The sequence below is a fragment of the Mytilus edulis genome, chromosome 7 (assembly GCF_963676685.1).
Source record: "Mytilus edulis chromosome 7, xbMytEdul2.2, whole genome shotgun sequence".
NCBI classification, from domain to species: domain Eukaryota; kingdom Metazoa; phylum Mollusca; class Bivalvia; order Mytilida; family Mytilidae; genus Mytilus; species Mytilus edulis.
The window spans coordinates 21,477,687-21,492,365 of record NC_092350.1 but is presented as its reverse complement, the minus strand read 5'-3'; the positions used below and the strand labels follow the sequence as shown (position 1 = coordinate 21,492,365).

Here is a 14,679-nt window from a genome sequence, read left to right as displayed (position 1 = left end):
ATACCACATCTTCTTTTTTATATGCTCGAAACTTTAGAATAGTTTAGAAATTTATCAAATCAAATAATCCATGAGTGATGGTTTCGTTATTGAAATTCTAAATTGATGTTTAACCGCGCTAAATATTATATATGATAATCATACGAATAAGTCAGGAACGAGTTTCAATCTGTAATTCAATAGTTGCTGTTTGTTTCTGTATTTGTTTGTCGTATAGTGTTTTGTAAATCAATGGTTTTCTCGTTTGAATAGTTTTATCATTATGTTAAATGGTGTCGGCGTTTGCTACATGTGGAAGTGCACACATTTACGACATGTTATTGCTTAAACGCACAGTTTCTTCTTCCCGCTAATAATATATAGTCACCATTTGCACTTATATGCGAATGGCCGATTGACAGTCGCTCCAAAATATTTTGCAACATTTCAGTTAAAAAAAAGCTTTTTAAGTCTGGTAATATTTTCGTCATATTTCCAACAACTTTATTTTTCTTAAACATTACAAATATTACAAATATAACAAACAAACAAACTTCATTTTTGGAACACTTTCACAAAGTTTACGTAATACATGTGTAGCTATTTATTTAGATAAACTGTATTAATCCATACATTTCGGAATTATTTAGCAACTATATCCAAATGACGAGGAAGTTCGAGGTTATTCAAGTAATAAGATTAAGGAAACTTTGGTTAACACAACATCATTTTCAACAAAGTAGTTTATTTTTGTTTGACAAACTCGAAAAGAGGGGGGAAAGTAATAAAATGGTTACTTAAGCATTTACTTAATTTCTATCACGAAATAAATGCGTTTAATATTTTAGATACAGATACAATATAGTGCATTCGTAAATGTAAAACACTTTTTAATAGAAAATTTAAAAGAGATACATCAACAGTGTTTATTTTAAAATTGTTCAAGTCTGTAGGGCTTATTCCCGATTGTCCCACTTTTTTTTAAATTAAGAGCTCATATTGTCCCACATGAAAAGTTCTGACTGGTCCACATTATTTTATGAGGCGAAATATTCTTATCCCTTGTTAGATTGTCTCTATGGTTTTGTTTCAGATATATAAGCCAAAATCTACATTTTATGCGATGCTCTTCTTTTAGACATTGCGGCCATCTTAATTATTGGGCGGGGTCATCGGATACTTTTTTGAAACTAAATACCCTAAGGATGATTTTGGCCATGTTTGCTTTAATTTTGCCAGTAGTTTCAGAAGAGAAGATTTTTGTAAAAATTAATGACGACGACGAATAATGAGAAAATGAGAAAAGCTCACTTAGTCCTATGGTCCAGGTGAGCTAAAAAGCAAAACGGACAAAAAGCAACGGACAAAAAGCAAAAGTGTCGGACAAAAAGCAAAATTATCGGACAAAAAGCAAAACGGACAAAAAGCAACGGACAAAAAGCAAAAGTATCGAACAAAAAGCAAAATTATCGGACAAAAAGCAAAACGGACAAAAAGCAACGGACAAAAAGCAAAAGTATCGGACAAAAAGCAAAATAATCGGACAAAAAGCAAAAGCGGACAAAAAGCAAATCGCGGACAAAAAGCACCGTATCAAACGTTCATGGTGAAGGCATTTTAAGAAAAATGATATAGTTTATAAGTTATTTCCATTTTCTAGAACTGTGTTTCGGTCCTGCAGCTGGTAAACTGCTAGTCCACGATGGTAAGGTAGTCATTACTCAGTTGTTCAGTTGCATTTTGATTTATTATAGTAATTAAGATTATAACACAATGTTGACTGTTGTACCCCCATTTCTGATATTTTTACCTATAAGGTCTGTTTGTTTTGTTCACACATCGTTGTCAATATAATGGAATTTGACGCGACTGTCATGTACAAGTGAGAAGTTAAGCTGGTGATGGTAAATAAAGAAATGACTTCGGATGCACTATGATTATAAAGTCGTTTAGACAGTATATACAGATTAACTTTGCAGATTGCTTTTACATTGTAAACTTTTTACATTTGTACTTATTTCAATACATATCATATATATCCGTATTACTCTGTACTGGGTATCATATTGCTTTTATTAAAGATGTGACTTGTAAGGCTCATTGTTGATGACACTTGTCGCCAATTTTTGGCAGTATTTTTATTGATGTTATGTTTGTATTTACTATTGTTGCCCAGTACCAAAGGAGATGCTGTTTAAATTATGTACATAATATTGTTCCTTTTGTTGATTTGTTGACAAGTATCTCACTACAGGAGCTACATGTATTTGTATTAATTATGTACTTTTACGTTATTTCTTCTGTTTACAATGGTGTTACCATTACGTTGTTCCTTCTGTATACATTTGTACTCTTTGATAGATTGTTTGTTGGTGTTTAGTGCCCCTTTTGGGCTTATTCGTGGCGGCCAGTTTTTATTGGTGGGGAAGCCGGATTTTTCGGAGAAAACCACCGACATTCGATTGGAAAACTGACAATCCTAGTCAATATTTGTACTCTTTGTATAAATGATGTACTATCAGTAGATTATAATGAACTGAATTTAAAGATTTCTATTTTTTAGGGCGGAGGGGTGGGTTTCTCCAATTTAATCAGCTCTCTTCAATGTTTTTTGTTTGTTTTAGGTTTTGGACTTTTTTTTCTGTTTCAAAGTTCGATCATCAACGAAGAGGCATTGTGGAAATGTGCATCTCAGTGGCGTATCCAGAACTTTTTATAAAGGGGCTCACTGACTGAGCAAACGGGAAGGGGGCAACTGGCTGAGTAAAGGGATTCCAGTCATACTTTATGACTCTTTATAATCAATAATCAATCAAATGTTTCCCACAATAGGGGCTGGCACCCCAGGGCCACATGGATCCGCCTATACATCTGGTGCATTAAAATATGTACCTTCATGTTCATTGACCCATCAGATCGAAACAAAACAAAGAAGAAAAAAAACTATCAAATGAACTCAAGACACAAAGTTCAGATCTACGAGTATTGCTAGTTGTCGAAAACTAGTTCTAAGCCAACAATAACAAACAAGAAAATCATGTATTCAAGACTAAAATATATCAATCAGTACTCTTAAATTGGATTAAATTGACAATTCCTAACAACGTGAAATAAACTTTAAAACATATTTATTATTTCATCTATGAATATCTCAAGTTTGCTTTCTGTTTTTTTTTCTCTTCTTTCTGGTCTGCTATTAATGTTTCCATCACAAAAACATAATCACTATAATCGTACAAGGTTTTATGACATCTACGACTGAAATTGTTCCGCATGGTATAGTTTGTTTACTTTCTTAGTGCTGCCATGCAGTCTTTTCGGACATCTTCATCACACATACAACAATATTCAAATTCTGCTCCGAACAGAACTCCACATGGTCCACAAATAGGAGACATTTTCTTGAAATGCCAAAGCGGAAGTTCGTCATGTTGACATGGTTCGCATGGTAAAGAATTAACTTGTATAGTGTTCATTCCCATTGTCGTGTATACACAAATTATCATTACTGCCATCAAAACAATCAACACTTTTTGACAAGCCATTCTGTGTATATGTCTGAAAATAAAAAGCATTCAAAATGATCAATGATTGTAAGTTATAGATATAAATGCTGGAATAACCGGTTTCATACTCATGCATCTTTCTATGTTGTGATGTCACACTATTGTTTCGGGTAAGGGTGAAGATTGGTACTTATTAAAACGTTTTAACCTGCTGCATTTCCTTGTACCTGTGCTAAGTCAGGAATCTGATGTTCAGTGGTTGTCGTTTGTTGATGTGGTTCATAAGTGTATCTCGTTTCTCGTTTTTTTTATATACTAGTAGATTAGACCTTTGGTTTCCCCGTTTGAATGATTTTACACTAGTAATTTGTTGGGGATCTTTATCGCTTGATGTTCGGTGTAAGCCAATGATCCGTGTTGAAGACCGTACTTTGACCTATAATGATTTACCTTTACAAATGTGACTTGGATGGAGAGTTGGTTCATTGGCACTCATACAACATACTTAAGATCTGATACCTATTCGATATACTGTGTATTCCTCCTTTATTTATGTGTGGGCTACCAATTTTCGTGGGCTACATTGGTATAGGTGTATCGCAAATTTCAATCTTCAACGGATTAATAATTTTCTAAACGCTTGTATGCTAATACTGTCAACATCATGATGTAAAATATCCACGAAAATACAGTCTTTATCCATCTACGAAAATTGGAACCCACGAAAATAAATGAATTCACAATTACAAATATATCTATATATAATTAAGAACCCTTTATATGTTGTCTTTATATCTTGAATAAATATTGGATATATCCGAAAATGATGAAAACAAAATACACATTATGTAATAGATGAATAAATGAAAGAGTTGATAGTAAAAAGATAAGGAATATGTTGAAAACGTACGCTTAGGAACCAACGAGCAGTTTAGAATTCACATCCAACAACTTAGATACGAAATCACTGACATGTGCAATTGATTGAAAAAATAATATTACCGGCTTGATGCCAGAATCAAATTGAAGCTCCATAAGTATAGTTTAATGTTATTGTCCGTGCAGACGTTTGTTTAATGAGGAACTCGGGATGAGGAAATGATATTAGAAATGTTTTTTGTTCTGCATATTCAAATTGTCAATTGATCATTACCACTTATATTTTGATATATGACAATTCTCTAGTGCCATTCTCAATAAGAACATTCCAGACAATACCACATTTTCAGTATAATAGCTTTATAAGGTATAGTGCAAGCTATATTTTGTATAACCTCCAATAATTCGGTTTATTTATTTTCTGTACCTAGTTAAATTTGAGAATTCTCTAACACACGCAATTTCATATCTAGAAAACCTTATTAGGGAAACAACCACAGAGAAGGACTTTACTGTATCGGTTTAAGTGAACATGTTGTATCTTTTGCTGGACTTTATAATAATTTTACTTCGTAACCGTGTGATAAAGTATTTCGGAAAGCAAAAAGGTGATTGTACAATAAAAGAAATCATAGCACCTTACGAACATCAATTCATTCTCCTTCGAAGATATTCTGATTAGCAGGGATGCCATTTGTATTTGCAAAGAGATATTTTTCTTTGTAAAATAAAATCACAACCATGTTAAATTTGAAATGGAGTAGTGATTTGATTTCGCAGTCACAAAATTTTACCATGGATGGTATATCTTTTAAGGTAACTGGCAATGAAGTCCTTTTAAATGTATGCTTCATGAAATGATTGATTGATGGGTGTTTGCTCAACTCTGCAAAAGGAATATATCGAGAAGAGAACTAATACAAATTATCTAACTATGCATCAAGAAAATTTAGAGCACAACTAGATGTTAACTTGCAGTTGACAGTTACTTTACGTTGTAACAATGCTAAAGTTTAGAGAAATAATCATATATTGACATTGATGGATTTTCGGATAATCAGTTAACTAACTGTATGTTAGCCTAGAGAAACCACTACTTAACAAAGTATAATAGTCACTTTATCCCTTAATTCAAAACACCCCTGACATATTTATTACAAATGCATCACACTATAACTGTTCATAAATCATAGGAGTCAGTTTACATTGATTAATTAGAAGGAAAAAGATGCACAGAAGAAAGTGAATAGAATACTACAGTTTCAATACAAATATTATATTTTAAGAATAGATACGTTTGATCCTTTTTACGTTTAATCCTTTTTATCATAACTAAATAAGAAGTTCGTAAGTCCCTCAAGTTTATAAAAGCTTGACATACTTGCATAGTCATAAGTTGAAGAGGAACTGCTGAACCTACCGGAACACCTCAATTCATCCCCAGTGTTGATGGGGTTCGTGTTGCTCGTTCGTTTCCTTTGTAACTTTTAACTGTTGATTGTGATTTCGTTAATTTTTATTTTCGGCATGTTTGACATGTTTTTATTGGGAAAAAAGAATGACTTATATTGCCCCTGTTTGTGTTTTTTTTTTATCTTCATGGACTAACGAATACGATTGAGATTGTCTTCAAAATTGAATCCTTAAATAATGCTTCAAAAGGATACCATGATAACCATGCATACTTGACAGCACAACGGCCACACCAACTCCTCGAAAGGAAAAAGACGAACACACTACACACGGTCCCACTAGCCTGACTTGGTAAACGTACTACAGAAATAACAAGATATGTATGATTACCAATGAGACAACTTTTCGCCAGAGAACAAATGATGTAAAATTTAGAAACAATAAATAACTGTATGGACTTCAACAAAGGTCATAACTCATACTGCAAAGGTCATAACTCATACTGCAAAGGTCATAACTCATACTGCAAAGCAGGCTTTAAAAGTCTTCGACATAACATAACTAAAACAATTCAAACAGGAAATACTGTCATTCTGATTTGTGTACAAAACAGTTATAGCAGAAGAACAAATATGGAATACGACAATGAAGTTTAATGACAGCCACTGATTCACATACTTCGAATTACTTAGAACAGACACATACATAATATGGGGGTGTTAAACATGTTTGCAAGCGCCCAATCCTCCCCATGACCTTTGATAGTGGACATGTGTATTAGCACAAACATATAAAAGTGAATAGCAAATAATAAAAAAATCACACTTTTAAGACTTGAAAACCAAGCAGTGCACTGCATTCAAAAGATTTTGGTGTAAAAATATCAAAAATTTGGAAACACGGATCGTATTAAATTTAACGGTCTCTAAAACAGCATCACATTTTTTTTTCTGATGATCTCGTACAAATAATCTTTATGACTTTTTGACGGTTGATCCAGATCATTTTTTTGCTTGACATTGTTTGCTCAAAATGTATGCACTTTTGGATTTTGTGTTCAACCTGTGTTTCCAGATAATCAGTGTAGCATTTGTTACAGTAGATCTACACCATCATCGACGCAATTCAAGTGGTTAATGAATTTAACTTCTTGTTTCGATATTTTAATGTCGCGATAATATAATTGAGTTTTGTACAAACTTTATGGACAATTTAAACTGTTTTCATTTCTATTTGATGGTATACATTTTCGAATCTTGGTACTCTTTAGTACCTTATAATTGAATTTTATGTATAGTCATAAACTACGTCCAGACTCTTAATATGAAATGCAATTAAATACTACAGCTACAGCTATTACCACGATTTAAAAAAACCTGCTATCATGATGAAACGAGATGTGGTTCAAATATATTTATCAACCATCGTGGAAATGTAATAAAATAATTATAAAATTCGTACTTTTTATTACGTTTAATTAGTTTTAACTTAGATATTATATGCTATATAATCCTGATCAGCAAAATCTCTTTTCTAAATTTAATTATTTATGTAAATTATCGTTTACCAAAGGGACTCAAAATATCCTAAAGTTCCGAAGGTAGCACTTATGACATTGCAATAGTAATTAAAAACCTGGAGGAATCAGTACCTTAATCTTGGGTTAAAATGGAGAGTCATAAAAAGAATAAGCCAATGAAAAGCAGCAAGACAGAAACTTCAAGCTTGGAACTGTTTTCTCGAGACACTCTCAGAGGTAACAACAATAACATATATGCAAGGAACAATGAGATGAATGGAATGAAAGCCTTAATTGTAAACTAACGATGAAATTTGGTCATAGGAATTATACAAAAAAAGGAAAAAAATCTTAAAAACAACTTTCGTGAAGACATCGCTAGAGCACCATTTTACTATTTTAAGTGACCACCAGTTGTTACATGCAATGTAAGTGATAAAAAAATAACGTTTAGGCACATCTGAAGTACCTGGGTCAATGTTTTAATTTCATAATTTTTATGTTATTAGATAAAATTTCAAAAGAGAACATATAGCACAAAGACTGCTCTTGTGTTTTTCTTATGCAAGAGAATGGTAAGGGGATCTTTTTATTTAAAAAATGTTCTAAAAAATAAGTGAAGACCGATTAAATTAATATATTAATTGGCATGTAAACTATTAAAATTCATATAAAACGAAAGAGTGAAACGTAATGTGCATCGGAAGGACAATTTTCATTCGTTTCGTGTTTTGCCAGTAAATATAGTATTCTAATCATTGTTTACTATTATTTGAAGAAATGTGTGATAATAAATGTTGAAATGTACGTGTTTGCAGTAATATATAATTATGTTTGACATAGTTCAGTATATTTAGTTTTTACTTTAAACATACTATAATTATATAAAACAATGCATCGGGTATACTACTATTCATAGCTAATGCAGCCAAAACAAGCTTTTAAACAATATAGGCTAAGTGTAGTCTGTCTGAATAATCTTTACTAATTTAAACTGAAAATGGAGCATTTTTTTTTAAAAGATCACTGCAAGGATCTCTGTATATAAAACAAAAATTAGATTAAGCATCGTGAATTTTAAAATCTCTGATACTCTGTGTTTCTCTAATGAGTACGACAGGCTGTCTCCAAAATGTAACAAATAAAATCAAATGGCAAATGCTCTGAATAAATAACTAGAAATTTAACAACTTATTTTCTTCAAAATTGAGAAAGACTTCAAACCAAATGTACTCAAGTTTATTCCCTGCAATTGAAAAAAGATGCGTTTTGTGTGTGCAAGAGAATTTCATTTTCAGAATATTATAAACGACTTCCAATTTAAAATATATAAACAAAATTCAAATTTTAATTAAAAAGAATAAATAGAAAGAAAAAAATCATAATATATAAACAATCGAATACTAAAGTATAAGTGTTGGTGAAAGCATAACCTAAAATAATGTAAACTTTACTTTGAGCTATACGTTAGAAAGATCACGAAGATGGTAATATATGGTTTCTAGTTAGAATTAAGAACATGATGTAACAAAATCTGAATTTTAAATTCAAATTTTGATAACTGGTTTGCATATTTAAGTCATGCCATAATTGTAAAACCTTATTTATGCAGTTTTCTAGAATTGTGTAATAACTAATATGATTATGGAAAAGGACTTGTTCCTATATGTGCTAAATGTTAAATGTCAATATTATTTAAGAGTCAATTACTATCAGCATCAATATCTTTGTTAAAGAAGATTGCACATTTATAGTTGCACCTAAGTTTAGCATAACCAAGTTATCATGTGGTCGATTTGTTATCAGGCGATATTTTAAGGGTATGATTTTATAATCAAATATTGGCAGGTCCCAATTTCAGATTTGTTAAATTCGACTGCAAACACATATGACCTTTGAAGTGTTTACTTTTATGTCACTAATGCAGTGAGTATATTCTCCACCACAGGAGCACGTTAGTGTGGATTTCTACATGTAGTAAAGGGTTTTTATGCCCCATTTATGGCATTATGTTTTTTTTGTCTGTGTGTCCGTTCGTCCTTCTTCAGATTAAAGTTTTTGGTCGAGGTAGTTTATTATGAAGTTGAAGTCCAATCAACTTGAAACTTAGTACACAGGTTCCTTATGAAATAATCTTTCCAATGTTAATGCCAAATTAGAGATTTTTCAACATTTTTACGGTCCATTGAAGATAGAAAATGATAGTGTGGATGGGGCATCCGTGTACTGGGGACACATTCTTGTTTGTGGATTGTAACATGATCGTTTTTCATCGTTTTTTACAATTGTGGTGTCCTTTAAATGTTTTTTGATATTTTTTCCAAATAAAAAGAGACATGTGGTAATCCTGTGAATGTTTTGTAGTGTATATATTGCTAATGTAAAATTCATATAATTGATTATACAGTAAATATTTAATAGAGTTTTGAAGTACAAGTTCTATACAATCTAATTTGGGTGGAATAGAATTACAACTTCCTTTAAAAAAGTGAAAATTAGTTGATTTAGAGCATATGACTTGGATATTTAAAACTTCCTCCATAATGAAAGTTGATATGTACTATGGTCTAGAAATCGTTTCATCGATCAAACAAATATTTCTTTTTTTTCTAGTAGTAAACTCTTATCATGTTCTTGTAATTTGAATAATTTTTCCAGTAGTAATTAGTGAAAGCATGACATCAAACTGAAAGGGAGATAATTTTATAGCATAATCAAGGACAGGTTATGGAATGTCGAACACAAATTAAATTCCCCATTTCAAAACATGCCTTCAATGTTTGTTCAACTATCTTCTCAAAACACACAAGAAACCATAGACCAAAAAGCAACGAATCAATCTTAATATAAATTTAATATAAACTATAATTAAGATGTAATTTTTGATAACCAAGTCATACTTTTTATCTAAACTTGTGTGTGTCCAATCGTTCTTACAATGTATAAGATTGAAGGCAGTGAAAACTGGAATTGAGTTGAGGGGATATTGTTTTTATAATTATGATGTAACTGGGCGCTCTCTTTTGGAACGAACGCAAGACCATAAACAGGTACATATCGATTTCAATTTCCGAGAAAGTTCAGATCTAATAATTGTATTTATCAGCACAAAATATTCTAACCATAAGCAACCAATGATACAAACTCTGCAGCAAGTATAAACATTGGGATTTCAAACGAAACCGGGAAATAAGTTAGAATATAAAATTCTAAAAATATTTCACTGCAGAATGATTCTATTAAGATCATGGATATTATAAAAAATATAATTTGCGGAAGTTCATCTAAAATAACGATCGGCATTGTTAACTTTATTCGCCAGTATTTATTTAACAATTCAAGTATTTTTGGAGGCTGGTTTAGAAAATGTATATCGCCAGCATGTGCATAAAATGTAGATACGTACTCATATAAAATTCTTTGAAACTTCTATTAAAAGAGTAGTCTCCAATGTGACGTTCATAATATTGACGATGATTGTCAAATTTGAGAATGAAAAAAGGAGAAGCGATATGATTTACAAAAGACAATTATCCACCAAATAATATGCATTCGTATAGAGGAAGGATACCACAAAAATATGTTTCAAATCCAATTCTCTATATGTCATTGGTGTTTTATCGGTACTGATAATGTGGATTACTTTATAGACCAACACGCTAATAAATTATTCTGAAAGGACCTTTATATCATCCCAATCTCAAAACAATTGAAAGAGTTGTTGTTATAACATCTTTGTATTTTAAACAAAAGTCAATTAAGAAACCATGTAAAAATGCATGCAAACAAATTGAAAATTATTCTAAACTAAATGTAACCGAAATTTTCATTATTCCAATACGTGTATGTACTAAAATATATTTAGAAAAAGCATCTGTGTGCTGCATGTTTATGGAAATACTTCTGCCAAAATACATAATTATAATTATTGGTACCTACCCGTATTCGGTCCGGTCTGTTATCCTGTGGTATCAGTGTGGTTAAACTGAGATTTATTATCCATTATATATGGACCTAAACATTTCCAAAGTCTGACGCAGTAAAGATCAATATTGCTATACAGCATCCGGATTGGAGCATCAAACACAATCAGTAGAAATACTTCACAAGAATAAAATTCAAAAATGAAATTAACTTTTGCTCTTGTGAGCGGACATTATTTCATGGAAGCCTCTAAAACTAAAATATTAGGTTTATAATTATCTACATTTCTACTGGACTGTGACATTATTTCCGTTTATAAGATGCATATATAACTTATTTTTGTAATCATTAGTACTACTGACACAGAAATATGTCACAAATCTGAAAACTGACTGTTAGGGAAAAGTAAAATCACAAAAATACTAAACTCCGAGGAAAACTTGCTGCTAGCGAGTGGCTGCTAACCGGGAGTGGATGCTAGCCAGTGGCTAGGTCATATAACCTATATTTATGTTTCGTGTCGTAGCCGTTTTATTTTTTATCATGTTTACTTTTTGGAGTTATAAAAATCGTTATTAATGTTCACACTTTGCGTTGGTTTGTTTATTGTTGTTTTTTCCAGTAATAAACAGTTACTGTCTTTTCTTTTTGGTAACTTATAATGGCGTTAGCTGCTTTAAATCATATAGAAAATATATGAAAATATCATGTTAATACTAAATTATTCACGATGGAGCTTCATAAAATAAAAATATGAGTGTCCTGAAACTGTAAAGAAAATATTGTTTGGAGGTGATTATAAAATTTGTAAATATTGTGTTCCATAATCGTTTATAATTAGTCGATGATACTAAAAGGGTCGGGATAGAAAAAATTTCAAGTCTATACAAAGACACTCTTTGTCGATCCTAAAAAAAAAAAAAAAAAAAGTGGTTCACGGGGTCAGGGGGAGCAACTGAATAAATAATCTATCTACCGACATCTTTGCATCACATTCGGTGTCCGTCGTTTTACTGGAGAAAAGTAAAGGATGACAATCTTCGATAGATTTTTGACAATAAAGATAAATATATCTACAAAGGTAGATTTTAAACTTCAGTCCGAGGACAAAAACACCGAAATAGTGGTAATTATAGACAATCAACAGTCACCTATTATAGTAATTACAGTATGCACATTTTTGGCAAGGATTTTTGTTAAAGACTAAAGTGGTATTACAAATATTTAAAATATAATTTTTTTTCTTTCTGATTTTTTAAAAATAAGAAACTCTGAATATAAATACCTGTTAATTATGTCCAAAACATTTTGTTGACATTGTAATAAATTCGTCCTCACCCATATCTTAAGTAAAAAAGGCTACGGTTTGATTTAGTGTCACTAGGGTTTCTGATTGTATGTTATTTTTATTTATTCATGTTTGCTTTATTACTTTTTATTATTGTGGTTTCGTTTTTTTTCTTTGTTTTTTTTCGGGTTTTGATTTTGTTGTTGTCATCATTTGAAAATTGTGTATCTAGTCACTATTCTATTTCGATATTCATTATTTCCAATCTGAAGGTTAATGCTGCTTTCGACCAAAAATCACTTGCTCCACTTCATATTGACCGAAATTATTTTTGACAATTTTTCGCCATCGCTTTATTATATCCAGTCTTTTAATTTTATACCCCAAGTTGTCGAAAAGATAAGAAATGACTTCATTTTGTTCTCTCAAAACTGTGTAATGTATTCGAGTTCCAAAAATTTTGATATTGAGCAAATGTGATGAAATTATTCTAGTGAAGTCTAAAATCTATACGTTTATAGCAGAAAAAATGCAATGATTTTTACCTCAATAGTTTTAACTTGAATGACGTACAATCGTGGCTCAAAGTTAAGTAACACAAATGTAAAAACATATTTAAGGAGATAAATAAAACAAAAAGTACCGTCAACGGTCAAATTTGTATGAGGGAGTCCTAACAAAGATTAAATTGTATAAAATTGAAACTAACAAATACAAAATATCTTTTAAAAAGCAAAATAACAAACAAAGAAACGAACTTCGAGGAAAATTTTGAACGGAAAGTTCGTAATCAAAAGGCAAAATCAAAAGCTCAAACACATCAAACGAAAAGTTAACAACTGTCATATTCCTAACTTGACACAGACATTTTCTTATATAGAAAATGGTGAATTAAATCTGTTTGAAAACTAAATGTAGCTAAACCTCTCACTTGTATAACAGTTGCATGAAATTTCATTTTATTGACAACAACAAAACAAACACACATAATAACTGGTGACATCCAAGCACTTGTTGATGGATGAATGGTTCAGTCGTATGAGCTGATACCGTCGACTTCTGATACTTGTAACATCTTGTACTGAAGTTTGATATTACTGTCACTGTAGGTAAATCTGTAGTTTTATAGATATAGGAAGATGTGGTGTGAGTGCCAATGAGACAAATCTCCATCCAAATAACAATTTATAAAAGTAAACCATTGTAGGTCAATGTACGGTCTTCAACACGGAGCATTGGCTCACACCTAACAAAAAGCTATAAAGGGCCCCAAAATTACTAGTGTAATTATGTTTGTTTCAATATTGTTTTTGGAATTTAATTTTTATTTCAGTATATCATCGTATACGTTAAGGATGAGATGTTCGAATAAAACAAACACTATCGTATATATATGGGTAAATCACATTGAATAAAATGCTGGTAGGTGATACTTAGAAACTTAACATATACCTCCACGACACTTACCAAAGACGAAAATCTAAATACAATCATACTAGACCTTTAATGATTAATTTTATCTTTATTTTATGCATTGTGACTTGGATGTTGAGTTGTCTCATTGGCACTCATACCTCATCTTCTTAATTCTAGGTTTGTACTATCAGGAACATATATATTAACGGGACTTGACACTACCTAATTATCGCCGATTTCCTTGTCGTGAAGTTAATAATAAATGACACGATACGGAAACGGACATGGTATAAATTCGTATTTGCTATTATGGTCGATAATTAACGGCTCTACATTTCCTATTCGAAACAGCTCAAAAACTATTGGTTTGGAAACTTGTTTTTCTTCATTCATTGAAATAGGAATATAATGAATCACTATTATAAATATACAATATAATAAAAAAGAGAAATATTGGATTAAAAACGGCAAATTATGGTTATAATCGTCTTCTCTTTTCAAAATTAAATAAATAAAAAGTTTTTGGACACTTTTTTTTTTTTTTAAATAGATATACTGTTCCCAGGTACTATGTTCCTTTTAAATCTCAACCAAAAATGAACAATATGATCATTTCACATCCTGTTGGATATCCGAATTAAACAAGTGTCGTTACAAACAACTTTAGAATAAGGGTCTCCAAGTGTCCTCCACGAAATCTTTTTCTAAGCTATTTACATCAATGTTATCGTCAACTAAAGCCGGGCGTCATAGTT

At 31.3% G+C, this 14,679-nt stretch overlaps 1 long non-coding RNA gene across 1 annotated transcript; it reads right to left on the bottom strand.

Moving 5' to 3' along the window:
- Window positions 1-3,090: 3,090 nt before the first annotated feature.
- On the bottom strand, window positions 3,091-11,332 carry LOC139482811 (uncharacterized). The gene is made up of 2 exons (XR_011654965.1): window positions 11,236-11,332; window positions 3,091-3,537 (listed from the first exon to the last, which is right to left on the bottom strand). It is a non-coding gene; the product is annotated as an uncharacterized lncRNA (long non-coding RNA).
- Between the last annotated feature and the right edge of the window lie 3,347 nt (window positions 11,333-14,679).